Below are 15,085 nucleotides of genomic sequence, written 5' to 3' on the forward strand. Positions count from 1 at the left end.
TACATTTATGCATTTAATTACCGTCACTCATATGGTGGCTGAAATTGAATTTAATGAATGTGGCTTCTTCTGAATAGCTATACATTACCATGCTGAAGTGTGTGTGTATATAGATATATATAATGTATAGTACATATATGTCTGGTCCACATTTTCTTCAGTTGCAAAAAATATTATATTTTCCTGGAAAAACAGTGCAGCATCCCATGACACTTCTCTGATAAAAAAAGAATCAGGAATGAAGTTTATTATACGTTATCCCCTTCTCGCCGCAGACCTTTTTAGTTTTTTGCGTTTTAATTTTTCACTCCCCATCTTCAAAAATCTTTTTATGTACAGAGCTGTGTTATGTCTTATTTTCTGCGTAACAAATTACACTTCAAAATGGTGGTATTTAATATTCCATGTACTGGGAAGTGGGAAAAAAAATTCCAAATGCAGTGAAATTGGATTTCACTTCTACTTTATCCTTTGGGTCGGTACGATTACAGGCGGTCCCCTACTTTAGAACACTCGACTTACATAGGACCCCTAGTTACAAACAGACCACTGAATATTGGTAATTTATTATACTTTAGTCCTAGGCTACAGTAAACAGCAGTAACAGTTATCACAGGTGTCTGTAATGAAGCTTTATTGTTAATATTGATTCTTATGACAACCCAACATTTTTAAAATCCAATTGTCACAGAGACCAAAAAAGTTCTGGCTGGGATTACAATGATAAAATATATAAAATATACTTACATACAAACTCAACTTAAGAACAAACCTACAGACCCTATCTTGTATCTAACCCGGGGACTGCCTGTACCGGGATACCAAATTTGTATAGGTTTTTGTATAATGTTTTCATACATTTACAAAAATTAAAACCTCCTGTATAAAAAAATTTTGTTGCATTTTGCCGTCTTCTGGTGCTAATAATTTTTTAAACTTTAGTGTACAGAGCTTTTTTTTGCGGCTTTTGATGAAGTTTACAATGCTATCATTGTTAGGACTGTACGACCTTTTGATCACTTTTTATTGAGTTTTTTATTATTTTTTTTTTAATGCCAAAAAATAGTGCCATTTTCGACTTTGGGCGCTATTTTCCGTTACGGGGTTAAACGCAGTGAAAACCGTTATTATATTTTGATAGATCGGGCATTTTCGGACACGTTCATAGCTAATGTGTTTATGATTTTTACTGTTTATTTATATTTATATCAGGGAAAGGGGGTTATTTGAGTTTTTCATTTTTTTTATTATAATTTTTTTTTTTTAACTTTTTAATTATTATTTTTCAGATTCCCTATGATAGTTTAACCCTAGGTTGTCTGTACGATCCTATCATATACTGCCATACTAAAGTATGGCAGTATATGGGGATTTTCCTCCTCATTCATTACCATGTGCTAATAGCACATGGTAATGAATAGGTTAACCCGATGCAGCCTCGGGAAGACCGGGAAGACCTGAGGCTGTCTTGGCGACGGATAGCCACTCCCCAATGATGTCACGGGGAGCGACGATCCTCGACCCATGCGCCGCCATCTTTTTGAAGCTGCCGGCAGCGATCAGCAGCAATATGCAGCAAAGACTTACCGGCTATGGAGAGGGCTCAGCCCGTGAGCCCTCTCCATGCAACCGCCCCCTGCATGTGACGTAGTATTATGTCACATGTCAGTAAGGGGGTTAAAGGAAATTTACCAACTTAGGGGCTTCAGGCTCCATAGATGTCAATGGAGCCTGGAGCCCCAAGACTCATTTGCATCATTTTAATAACGAAAAGAAAACAGATCCTTCCAGAGGAGGCACACACCAGTATATCAGTGTGCTCGGTTTACAATACTTCATCCTGGTGGTAGATTTCCTTTAAGGCTTTGTTCACATCTGGAGATGAGGTTCTGTTACGAGCCTCTTCTGCAGATTTTATATACACAAAAAAATAAAAAAAATAACAAACACAAACCCTGTTGAGTCAAAAGAATGTTTTGGGCACCCTTGGATATCCGTTATTCGTTCTTTTGAGAGGCTTCCAACATTCAACAATTCTGCCCCTTTAAGGGTCTGTTCACACCAGCACTTAGAGAATAATGGAAGCCAAAACCGGAAGATTTTCTGTTCACCTTGGTATCCCCAGCGGGATACACCTGAAGAAGGCCCCCTTTTAGTTGTGTTTCAGTTAATTATAACAGCGAAAATTATAAACAACGGAACAGGTGGGAGAGGTCTTGTGAGCCTGACAGAGAAGAATAACTGGAGTCCACCCCCCACTGACATGAACCTAGACCAGGGGTCCCCAAACTACGGCCCACGGACCGTTTCTATCCTGCCCGTCACTGTATGCGACCGGAAACGGCTGCTCGAGCACCATCACTGGAGGGCTGTGGCCAGAAGACAACCCCCGGCGCACATTGCTCCATGAACTGGGCTGCGCGACGACGCCATCCTGCCTGGACGCGGCAAGAAGATAGAAGAGGGCGGGAAACTGAGGTGAGTACATGTCTTTTTGTTTTGTTTTTTTTTTAAACGGCAGTAGAAAGATTGTGGCGGCCGGGGGCCAATAGTTAGTTATGAGGGGCATCATAGGAAATAATTATGTGGAGCAGCATAGGAAATAATTAATTATGAGGGGCAGCATGAAAATAATTATGAGGGGCAGCATATGAAATAATTAATGGTGGGGGGGGCATAGGAAATAATGGTGGAGGAGCAGCATATAGAATAATTAATGGTAGGTGGGCATAGGAAATAATTAATTATGAGGGGCAGTCTAGTAATTAATGGGGGGGAGGGTAGTATTATTCAAGGGGTCCCAGTTTAATAATTAATTGAACCAATTAAATAATTAATTGGAGGGCCCAGTGTTTTACGGATGCAGTCACATGTACCGCTATTTATTTTTAAACTGTAGTCCGGCCCTCCAACGGTCTGAGAGGGACAGTGAACAGCCCCCTATGTAAAAAGTCTGGGGACCCCTGACCTAGACCAAGGAGCTCCATTGGACAGCACTGGTATCCGAAAGATCACTAATCTGGCATTCAGTGAACCTCCGATTTCTGCTCTTTTCATGTAACAAAATAGGGGTTGTAGGAGGTGCGGGTATGATAATGTCATTATGACTAGTGCATCCTATATTATGCCTGTTCTCCTATTTGATTGTAACTTACAATTTTCGGCTGTGTTTTTAGAGCCACCTGTCCTATACTAGAATTTATAAAGTGCTTTGACACGTTTCAACATTCTAGTTACAAGGGAGACAACTTTTCACTTGTCACTGGGTGGGAGTTATGATATGATAGCAGTAGATGGAGTGATGGTTTTGAAGCCATATTAGTACTTTATACATAAAGAGAACTTTCATTTTTTTTGTGATCTCTACTACGTAAGCCACAGACCCATAGTTGGTGTGCGAATACTGGACTATCTTTAGGCCAGATTTCATAGACTGACTAAAGTTCAGAAGGATGGGATTTCAAGCATAATTATATTGGCATAGAAGCCATCAAAAGCACACGGTTCAGGAATTGTGTCATTCCCCCCCCCCCCTTACATTACCTCCACACCAAATTGGCCTGAAGGTGCACTCTTCACGCCAACTGGAGAACTTCTCAGCTGGATTTTTCGGCCCGTTGAACCGCATCTTTGTGCTGTTTGAATCAAAATATGATACAAAGACTGCCCGTCTGCCAGCCAAACAGCAGCACTGGAAGCAAACATAATTACTAACAACGTGAGATGAAGTAAATTTAAGACATGCAGATCATTTTATTACATTTTAGCAGAAATCATATATACATCTGTATAAAATTGTAGAACAAAAACCAAAAACAAGAAAAAGTTATATACAATAATCTTAAAAAGGTGCGGCTATCTTAAGGATACATTGAGATAAAAATAGAATTAAGCCAATTTCAGGTACATTTATGTAATGTATGGAGCAAACAATATAACATATACATTTGTAGAGTAAGAGTCTCTAACCAAGGAAATCCAAATTTAGATTTAGGTTTAGACTAGGGCCTCCCATTCAGCCAGATAGTTCTAAATTGTACACAATTTGTGGAGCACGCGTCCATGCTTGGCCTGTAAAAACTGGACTAGGTCCAAACACATTGCCTAGGAGGGGAGTCCGTGATGCAAGGAGTCCCCGCTTGGAGCAGCAGAGCCAACTGTGATGTGTATAAGCATTTATGGTCCTTGTGAGGATTGATTTATATGTACCTCTTGATCTGTAAAGTGCTGATGAGTATGATGGCACTATAAAAATAAAGATTATTATCATTATAATAATTCATGTAGCTTAGAGCTGTAGAATTTCTATGTCTACCGGTAGTTCTCTTTTTCTGAAGGGGGGGGGGGGGGGAATAAAAAAAATAAATAAAAATAATTATTCCTTGTTACATCATCTATGCAAGCTGTCTTAAGCTGGTATAAAACAAAGAATAAGATACAATATAAACAATGGAATGGAGGATAAGAATAGAATAAGCACCCAGCCTAGTCTACCTGCAAAAGAACATGGGCAAAATGAAATACCAAAGTAAATGTCCATTTTTCACAATGTGGCTCGCAGCAGTCCGACATCCATTTTTCACGAATCATCATAAACTGTAGTCAATAAGTGGATTTGTGAAAAAACACAACTTCTTGACACTGTGTCAAAATAGTGGACATGTGCCTGAATGGAATCCATCAAAAAGTTACATTGTATGGATGGGGTAGTGTACACAGCGTTTTGAACCCTTATTTAAATTACAAATCATCTACAAACAATTCTGCTTGCTAAAACGTAAGCAGAGGAAACAAACTGCATAGTATCCTAATAGCACATTTTTGATACAGAATATCAAAATATTCAATATTGCAGCCCTTGTAGGAGTTTACAGTGCCCTTCACTGCAATCATAGAAACAGAAAATCTTTAGCTTTCCTTTTCAACATTCGCCTCAGGTGACACAACCGTCTCAAATTTTATAGAAACTATGTGGTTGTGCTTAAACTTCTTGAGAGCTTGGTCTGCAACACTCTCAAATACATCATCTCGAGGTTGGAAGGTAATAGGTACAGAGCTTCTTCTGGACTTCTGAGCAGTCTTCCTCTGTTTTATGTCAACAGAAGACAGGTTTGCCAAGACCTACAAAAGAAAGAAGACAAGTTTATCTTGACCTACCTAATGGCTTTTTAAAGCTCTAGCGTGGGGCTTCGCTATAGGAGCCAATATCACCAACATATACTACAGTTGGGTTCATACATGGAGGCATTGTGCTGCATGGTTAGTAAATGCTCATCACCCCTACCCTCTCCATAGAAAGCTGTCCGGCTTGGTCACTGTGCGGTGAGACACTGTGTGCTCGCTGCACTGTGACTTAGCCTCCATAGAGGTCTATGGCACCATGATATGGCTGCATCATGGGCCCTCATAAAGCTGTGTGCAAGGGGCCTTCATCTGTATATTATAATAATAATAATAAATAAAAAAAAAAATCATGTAAACAAACTAAAAAAAAAATTAAAATAAACAAGGGGGTACACACCTCAAAAGTTTACCAGATCTCAAATCAATGCACAAGTCTAGGCAAGGTACTTTATACATTTTACAGACTTATTAAATATTATACATATGATCTATACACAAATGGATATATAGAAAATCAAGTTTTTATACTAAGCTTCTCTGTGGAGCAAGGGCCGGTATATACTGTATATACTCAAGTACAAGACAAGTTTTTAAGCACCGCCTCTGGGTCCACGACCATCACACACACACACACCATGACGTCAGACGCTCGCTGACATCATAGTGCGCACCGATGGTGTGTTCAATGGCAGTGTAAGGAAACACAGAGCCGGAGCATCGCAAGACAGAAAAGGAGCTGCTGGAGGCGTATAGAGATGAATACACAATTTTATTACAGGCTGGGCATAGCTCCGGCATGGGCCGGCTTGCTATATACTGGGGGGCATGGGCAGGCTGGCTATATACTGGGGGGCATGGGCAAGCCATGGGCCATTAAACATCCAGACACAATAATTAATCTGACGCAGCAGAATGTCTAGTTCTACTCTGCTCTGGTCAAAAGACCAACACATTGGACCAACCCCACTGTATCTCCAATTCCACCCCAACGCTAGACTCCACGTGACACGTACTATCTGTTTTACCGCTGAGCTTTGTAGCTCTACTCCAGAGGTGTGCTGCACCAAATCCTCATTCTTGGGACATTCAGCATCAAGAACACTGGACTCCTCCACAGCTTCTCTCTAATAAACAATGGAATTAAAATAAATATATAAACATAAAATTAGGAGCAAATAAAACATATTGCAAAAGTTATCTTTGAAGATAAGTGATAATGAGACTTATGTTAGACTTTGATTTTGAAAAATTAAAAAGAAATAAATCAGGTTACACAAAAATGAGTCAGGGACACCGTCTCAAATAAATAGGAGTGTAAAACATACAACATACTTCCTCATTTACAGATAAGGGAAGATTTCCCAAAAAAATAGAATAGTAGCTGCGGGGCATTCCTGTCCGTGCCACAGTAAATTTCCTCATGAAGATAGAAGGCTAAAGAAAAACTCTAGGTGGAATTTGGTGAAACATGCAAATGGGTAAACGAAGAATGCTAGACATTTGCCATTGGTCTTAATAATAATAAAACTCACTTGCAGGCTATTTACAATGAGTTTCAATAATCTGGAGTCTGTACCCACAGTGCTTTATCAAAGTGTTGTGGAAAATCCCATATGTGCTAGGTTCAGGATTTATACTTTCAGGAGGAGGCACAGTTTTTGCCTCCATCTGCACAGTATACATTGGAACGCTATTTCTTTCCATCCTGCAGAGCTCAGTGGAGGCCATTGAACTCTATGGGGGACTAGATCCAGCAGATCCTCCCGACGTATGCTCCGGAAGGTTCCCCAGAGATGGCATTGTTCATATAAGGATAGTGGCATTACTGGGAAAATACCCCGAATATCAGCAATAACCAAACACTGGCTGACGCCGATGTTCATTTCTCCTCCTGCATTCAGGAGGGAGGAGGCGGCACCGGGTGACGTATCCCAGTGTATACAGCATGCAGTGGGATACACCTGAGGACATAAGGACATGCCATGAATCCAACGTGTCCTTACAAAATATGGCAAAAACGTGTTGTGAATGAAGCCTTTGCAAAATTTCTTACATTTTCAAGTATATAGAAGTAGTATATCAAATGAGACAGAACTAAAATACCCACCTTGCCAGAAATTTGGGCATTCCTGTTAAACATAAGAAAAAACGGGGTATATTTGGTTACTGGATTAACTAGTGTTCGGAACTGAAATAAAACGGGATCCAAATGTTCATCCCAATTATCTTGGTTATCATTCACCACCCTCCTCATAGAAGACTCTAGCACCTCATAGGTCCGATCATCCAACCCAGTGTGGTCCTTTGTGTCTGCTGGAGTCAGGGTAAGAGAAATGTTCCATCTTTCACAAAGTAGTTTACTGATCTACGAAGAGAAGAGAAAGACGTCCAGCGTGTCTATTGTACACTTACTCTAAAAACAGATGAAGATAAAATCATCCAATCCCCACTAGTACTAGATGCATTTAATATTACAGTTAAAGATATTCCCACAAAAACACAATTCTAAAATATACTCAGGATGGCAACATATAATATATATAACATATTCTCTAATTCGCTGTTATTACCAAAAATATTATAGAAAAAAAAAAAAGCTTTAAAAGGAAATCTACCACCAGGATGAAGGATTGTAAACCAACTTTTTTCCCCTTAAAAACATAAGAAGCTTAAAGAATAGCCAATGCTGACAGGGGGCACACACCAGTATGTCAGTGTACTTGGTTTACAATCCTTCATCCTGGTAGATGTTCTGTAACCTGTCAGTACTGCTGTTATAATTTTTAGTTGGCAATGGATAAGACCATAAACTCAGTCCTATGATCTGGCAGGTCTTCCTCAGATTTACTTCACATGAACACAAATCTCATGTACTACAGGAGCAAAGGAGATGGGGAAGAGGCAGAGATCACAAGCGCCAGAGTCACTTCCTGCCCAGCAGCGTACCAGAGACAAGCTCTACAGACAAGGTAAGAGGCTTGATCTGATGGTGAAGGTGGTATAGCAGTGCTAAGTGGTGAGATAGGAGAGCTGAGTGTGTCATTGAGGGGAAAGTAATATGGCTTAAACACTAACAATACAGATCTTCTACCTTATTAACACCATGAACCAAAACTAAACCCTCTTTGGAGCACACATAGTACCGCCGTGCATCAGATAATACATCTCAGCATCACATTCATCTACTACACTGTAGAAGCTGACAGCTGTCAGAAGCACCACAGTGATATATCCTACAACACAGGTAATAAATCCTCCTAATTGTGTCTTATATCCATCTAATGACTGATGATCAGTCTTATTTTAATTTTTTTTTATATGTGTCAGATAAGGGGTTACAAGTTATCTTCATCATGTTAGCATCTCTAAGGGATTAAGATTTGAGAATTTTCATGGAAAAAACCCTATTAACGTCCTGGCGATTGTATACTTTACCACTTTAAGCTAATTCTTTGCTGTGCCACATTATCATACCTCCTTGCAGAAGTCCCACTTTTGATTAAAATAAATGGTTTTTGCAGCCCCAAACCTATATTGACAAGAACAAGAAAAAAAAATGTAAAAATAATAATTTATATTACACACATTTATACAACACATATATAAATGTAGAACATGCTTAGATTGGTTATGATTTTATGTACCAGGAAGTAAACGTATGACTCATTAAATGTACACTTTTGGGTTAAAGGGCAATGCACCAAATGCTCACACTGACATAATTTTTAATATTTAAATCTTCAAATTATTAACACACATCTAAGGCCTCATGCACATGACCATTATGGGGGTGGTGATCAAGCCATCATGCAAAATATGAGACCGGTTCTATTTTTTGCCTAAAATACGACGGCGGACGTCCAGCTTTCTATCAAGAGGGGAGGGGTGAGGAGCGCCTACCTGGGATATAGCTTGGTCTAGTACACCACTGTCTGCATTAGGCCTAAAACTTCCTTCAGCTGATAAAGGTAATTTCAGTAATACATGCAGATTCATGATATACATATAAAGAAGGGGGGAAATATACTAAGTATATAGGTGTTCACACATCCAATATGTAAATGATATACCATGCACAAGCAGATGTGTATATGAACCAAAATTTCTTTATTATAATTACAGTATTATTATTAAAACACTTATAAATTAGAAAGAACAAACACTCCTATCCTTACACCATAATAAGTAATGTAGAGGCAAACTGGCTGCCAATATGTAGTCTTGATAAATTGCACAGAGATTGCAAAGATTATGAATCATCAACATGCACAATTTCGATGCTCTGTAGAACAATACAGTAATGAAATATATATCACCTTATCAAGCTAACGTAACAACCCATACAATGAAATAAAATCATTACTTAACCCATATGATGACACCTTGAAAAATATAAATACCGTACATAAAAAAATTATGATTTTTGGGCATCCAACCAAACAAAAAACACCAGGAAAAGGGATCAAAAAGTCACATTTAGCCATTCATTTAGCCATCCACTTAAAGAGAACCCATAAGGCAAATTAACCCCCTAAAATAAATATATTTTCATAAACTGCCATTAGAGAGCATTGCCTCTATCCCTTCATTGTCCCTCTACATGCCTATAAACCTAAGCAATGAGGTCCTAAAGCTGTATGCAAATGACCTGTGAGATGTCCAATGAGTCATTAGCATATTCAAGCTGTCCGGCTTATTCATGAGTGGGAGGTACAGCCATACCCCCAGTGCTTGACTGACAGCCTGTATAATGATGTGAGGTATAATGGTGTAATGTCTCCTCCATGTGCTTCCTGACGCTGGCGCCCCCTGCAGCCTGTGTGTGTGTAGGAGAGATACAACAGCTCTAGGCAGCCATGTTATAGCAGAACATGTCAGGTACTTGTGTAGCTGATGTCTGTGTCTCTCACATGTGTATAGCATAACATGTCAGCAGATAAAGTACAGACACCTGCAATGCTTTACTATACATCAAACACAGACATGAGCAGGGGGAGGAGAGGGGAGGAGTAACAGGAGTGACATCACTGCCTCTGACCATGTGACCATTATGTTTACATAATAAAGAAAAGATGATTTTACGATGATTAATGTATGAATTGACTAGATAAAGACTGGGATGGGATCCTTGTGAGCTGCTCCAACAGGTAGGTATGACAGGACTAGTGACAGAGACCTGATTACAGGTGCCCTTTAAAAGTACAACAAGTCCTGCAAAAAATAAACCCTAAAACAGCTCAACAAAATAATAATTACCTTACGCCGCTTAGGCAATGCAAAATAAAGGTATTTTTCTCTCCAAATGAGTTTTTATTCCGTCAAACATAAAAAAGCTATATAAATGGGATATCGCTGTAACCTTACTGACCCATAGAACATAAGTAGCATTTTATGTTGTTATATTGTGTATGTAACAGAAAAAAAAATGTAAAAATTAATCACAGATGAGATTTTTGTTTTTGTTTACCCCCACAAAAAAAGCTAATATAGTCTAACTAATGGGGTATTGTGCCTCCAAATATAGTGTTACTGCAATCCTTGAGGGGTCTAAGTTTTTAAAATTGGTCTACTCTTTCGAGGTTTTTACTGCCCAACTATCTTATATCTTAGGGGTTCAGCAAATGGGACATAGCACCTGAAATCTGTTACACCAAAATCCGCTCCTTCCCTTCCGAGCCACATTGTGCACCCATACAGCAGGTTGTGTGGGATATTACTGCATTCTAGTGAAACTGGGTAAAAAACTATGGGGTGCTTTTACTTCTTTAACCCTTTCTAAAAATAAATTTTTTTTTGAAGGGGCCAAAGCAAGGTTTTTTAGTAAAAAGACTTTCACTTACACGAGCCAAAGTAAATACTTTCTATAAAACATCTGTGGTGGTAAAAAGCTCAATATAAATTCTCTGGGTGGTGTAGTTTCGAAAATACGATCATTTATAGTTGGGGTTCACTGTTCTCATAGCTCACGAACTGTTCACATGTGTAATGGCACCTGAAAACAACGTCATCAAAATCTACCTCCAAAAGCGCATCCTTCAGTTCTGCACTCAGCTATGGGGTAAAAGTAGTCTACATTTACATGTGGGGTATTGGCGTACTTGTAAGAAACTGCACAACAAAATCAGATGCGTTTTCTCATTTTATCCTTCATGAAAGTGTAAATTCCAGGACTAAATAATCATTTTGTCAAAATCTGAAAATTCCAAATAGAACCTACATTTTGTTTTAGGCTGTTTTGAATAGTTTGAGGGGTGCAGTTTGGAAAAAGTGGCGATCTGTGGGGAGTTTCTAATTCCTAGAACTTTGAAAACACTTATGAAGATGAATTGTCCTCCAAAAAATATTGAATCTGAAATTTACTTAAACATTTGGAAAATCGCTGTTCAAACTGTAAGCCTCCTAACGTCCTAATAAAATAAATTAACATATAAAAAAATTATGTCAATGGTTAATGTTAGTTAGCAACCAATTTGGACAGTAAGACTAACTGTATGATGATCATACTGTATATACCCGAGTATAAGCCGAGGCACCTAATTTTAACAAAAATACTGGGAAAACCTATTGACTAGGGTATAAGTCAAGTATAAGCCTAGGGTGGGAAAAGCATTGGTAACAGCCTCACCAGCATATGGCCAGCCAGTGCCCGCCTCCCCAGTATATGGCCAGTGCCTGCCTCCTTCCCAGCATTAAAAAAAAAAAAAAAAAAAAAAACACACAAAAATCTCTGTAGTCACCTTTCTGATGCCTCCCGCAGGTCTTCTCTTCTGTCTTTAGCTCCGTCTTATGGTCCCGAGCAGGGACTCGAAAATGGAGCCGGAGCTGAAGACAGAAGACTGTGCTGTGTCCGAAAGGTGAAAATGAGTTGCGTCCTTAAAGAGAACCTGTCACCCTGCAAAACCCATCCACCAAATGTGCCCCCCATAATCCTCCCCCAGCCCCTTTCTCCCTAGCCGTTTTTATTTTAAATTTATGTGCAGTAAATTTATTTAAAACGATCCGACCGCTTACTAAATAAGAGGTCGGATCGTGTATAATAAAAACGGCTAGGGAGAAAGAGGCTGGGGGGAGGATTATGGGGGGCACATTTGGTGGATGGGTTTTGCCGGGTGACAGATCCTCTTTAATGGGTTAATCAGTGTTCTTTTGAATTCAACTCATATACATTTTTAGAATTCATACATTCATACTGATATATTACTCTTGTTAGGATCTATTCACATAGGACTACACAATGACCTTGACATTTAGGAAATTTTGTGTTCTAATTCTTCATGCACCATATATAGCAAACATTTACAATGTGAACAAACCTTGTTTGCCAAAATGACTGATATAAATTCTCATGTCCTTACCTGTAATATATTGTAGTCAGCGCTTTGGTGATGCAAAGTGTATTATTGGTGGGGACAGGCACGGCTTCAGTCCATTTTGTAAAAAAGTCAGTAACTGTTATAATATAAGTATTGAGTTGAGAAGTTGTTGGAAACGGCCCTGGAAAAAATAATAATTAGTTAAGATTTCAGAATGTTAGACAAAAGGTGTTCCCCTTGTAAAAGTACCATATATATTCGTATATAAGTCGAGTTTTTCAACACAAAAAAAAAAAAATTCACCTCGGCTTATACAAAAGTAAATGAAAAAATAAACTTACATGCTCACCTTCCAGTGTCCCTGATGCTCGTTGCCGCTTCCTGACGCTCATCAATGCGCTCTACCAGCTGTTACAGCGGAGAGAAGACAGGGCTGGCTGTATACTACAGGGGGCCGGCTTTATACTACAAGGGGCACGCTGGCTGTATACTACAGGGGGCCGGCTGGCTGTATACTACAGGGGGCCGGCTGGCTGTATACTAGAAGGCTGTGACCAATGCATTTCCTACCATCGGCTTATACTCGAGTCAATAGGTTTTCCCAGTTTTGGTGGTAAATTTAGGGGGTTCAGCTTTTACTCAGGTCGGCTTATACTAGAGTATATACGGTACTCAAGTACTAAAATTAAAGATTCCCAAGTTTCAAAGATTTTTTTGTATTCTGTCCCTAAAATTGAGGTTTCCATTCAATCAATTTTAAAGGAAATATGACAGTTTTGAAATGAAGTTAATGGGATAATAGCAGTCTGGGTGGCCACCAACATCATTGTTATATAGTTCTCCACCTAGCTCCAAAAGGACTGGATTGACCCACGTGCAGATGGTACAGTACTCATCATCCACATCAATTCTCAACATTTCCTCCCTGCAGATTCTAGTTATTTTGTATTGCCCAACTTAAAGGGAACCTGTCAACAGAAATTGACCTAATAAACCACTACCAGTATGTTGTTAAGCACCTGAGCAGCTTCCAGAGGATGTTTCTTTCATGGTACAGTGGGGTGGCATCAACCAGAAAAATCAACTTTTAAGCAAGTATTAATTAGTTGTATAAAGTCAAGAGATTTTAACACAGAATTCAAGCCCTCTCTGTCTCAGAATGCCCCCTTCACTGTAATTGATGGTCCTGCACCGAGATAAATCACTAACCACATCTGCAGAAGTCCTGTGAATGATGTAAATCACAGTGGAGGAGGCGTTCTGAGGCAGGGAGAGCTTGACCTCTGTAAAAAAAAAAATCGGTCTCCTTGACTTTATACATCAATTTGCATCTCATTTAAAAGTTGATTCTGTGGATGATGGATCCAAGCTGGACCATGAAAGAAACATAATATGGAAAGTGTGAAGCTGCAGGACAATTTAAAGGTAGTGGTCCATTAGGTTGATTTCTGATGACAGGTTTCCTTTAAAGAGACCCTGTCATCACAAAATTATTTTTTCCATGATGACAGGCTCCAAAAAGCGTTGCTTGGCTGGTGGCAAGACAGTGAGGCCCCGGTGGTAAGCAGACTTTAATTCCTTAACGGCCAAGCCCTTTTTAATTTTTGTGTTTCCAATTTTCAATCCCCACCTTCAAAAATCTACAACTTCAATTTTCCATGTAAAGAGCTCTGTGATCTGCTTAACCAATTGCACTTCATAGTGATAGTACTTAATATACAATGCCGTGTACTAAGAAGCGAGAAAAAAAAAAAAGGGTTATGTGCAACACAATCACGACACATACTCTTCTTAAATACCTGTGCAAGCCTTTTAACCCCCGAAAAAGGTGCACAGTCTGACTAAAGTGCGTAGTGTGACCCTTAGTAAATGAGCCCCAATGGGTTTTTGGAACTGGTCATCATGGAAAAATGACCTTCGTGACAGGCTCCCTTTAATGGTTGTCTGGAAGTTCCCAAATCACCCACAAGCAGAAAGTGCATTGTGTGGAACAGTTTTAAACAGTTGCCTATCACCCACGTGAACGCAAACATTGGGTACACACATGAGCTGGAATGTGGCAAGTACTTTGTATTCCCCTGTCTGCATTATATAATGTCTGAGGTCTGTGTTATTATTAAGATGATTATTATCATCCACTTATCTCAGGGTTGTTATTATTTATTGCTGGGTTGTTGAGCTTATAATTTAATGTCTGGTATTTTTGGAGTGATCTGCACTAGAGTTCTAAGTTGTGGCTCATGAAATGCACAGGAGACCTAAACCTAAACTGTACTTTATATATTTTACAGCAGTGGATTCTGAAATGGATGCTTACCGTGCAGAGTCATACCCAAAATTTCCCAAGGACTGTCCGCTTTCATAGGTTTACATTTCTTAAAGGGGTATTTATGATGTTCAGCATTCTTACATGTCTCACAAACTTTGATCTGCACGATCACGAAAACAAAATAACAATAACATTAAGAAAAAAAGTACTATAATGTGATGACATTAAAAGGGAACCTGTCAGCAGAAATGTAATTTTTAGCTGGTGACAGGTTCCAATAGACTATGCTATGCTGATTTTAAAAAAGCCTTTGACAGCATTCAGAATGTTGCCACTCCCTTATAAACCTTTATTTCACATTACCTGGCTTCCTGCCAGC

Source organism: Engystomops pustulosus, chromosome 1 (assembly GCF_040894005.1).
Source record: "Engystomops pustulosus chromosome 1, aEngPut4.maternal, whole genome shotgun sequence".
Lineage (NCBI taxonomy): Eukaryota > Metazoa > Chordata > Amphibia > Anura > Leptodactylidae > Engystomops > Engystomops pustulosus.